The following is an 899-nucleotide window of genomic DNA, read 5'->3' as shown; positions in this document are numbered from 1 at the left end:
GAGAAGGGGGCGGGGATGTAGGCGGGGAGGGGGGAGGGGCGAGGGAAGATGGTGGCACGGGTGGAGCGGCGGCGGGCGGCCGGCGGGGAGCGACGCGGGCGACTGGGAGCGGCGGCGGCGGCGCGGGTCGAGCTGGCGGCGGCGCGGGTCGAGCAGCGGGTCGGGGCGAATGAGTGGTTGACGGTCGACCGGCTGAGGATAAGGTCGAACTATGCCGACGGCTAAGCCGTCGGCATAGGTAGCGATGCCACGTGGCACCTATGCCGACGGCTTAGCCGTAGGCATAGTTATTTTTTTTATTTTTTTAAATGTTTTTAATAGCTTATATTTTTTTCTTCTTTCTGTTTTTTTATTTCATATAAATTTTTGATGTTTTTATAGTCACAAGTTATATTTTGTATATTTTTTTATGTATTATTATTTCATATGCTTTTTTAATGTTTTCTTAACGCTGCTCGGCCCTCTCCTCTCCCGAACCACACAGAGGGGAGGTGAAGGTGCCACGTGGCATATTAACAATTTTTAGTGTATATTATTTTCATACACATTGAAAAGTTTCATTAACATCTAAAATGAGGGACCGACACGTCGTTTCCCCCCTCCAGGTGCCGGGGCTGCGCCGTCCGTGATGCGTGCCGCCTCTTCGGACATGCCAGAACACCACCCCGCATGTATGAGGGCACGGTACGACGCTCCAGTGGCATTGCTACCCCCCAGGGCCCCCGTCCCGCCTAACCATGGAGCGGTTGACCAAGAGATCTAGCCCTTTGACTTCCCACGGATGGGCTTTGACTAGTGGAGCTCTCCACCCGGTTGTGTCAGGTCGGCCCATAGGGACACCCAGGAGCAACATCCGGGCCAAAACCACAGCTACATCCACTCCGTGTAGAACCGACGTG

This window comes from Triticum dicoccoides, chromosome 5B (genome assembly GCF_002162155.2).
Source record: "Triticum dicoccoides isolate Atlit2015 ecotype Zavitan chromosome 5B, WEW_v2.0, whole genome shotgun sequence".
NCBI classification, from domain to species: Eukaryota; Viridiplantae; Streptophyta; class Magnoliopsida; order Poales; family Poaceae; genus Triticum; species Triticum dicoccoides.
Note: the sequence above shows the minus strand (reverse complement) of the source record.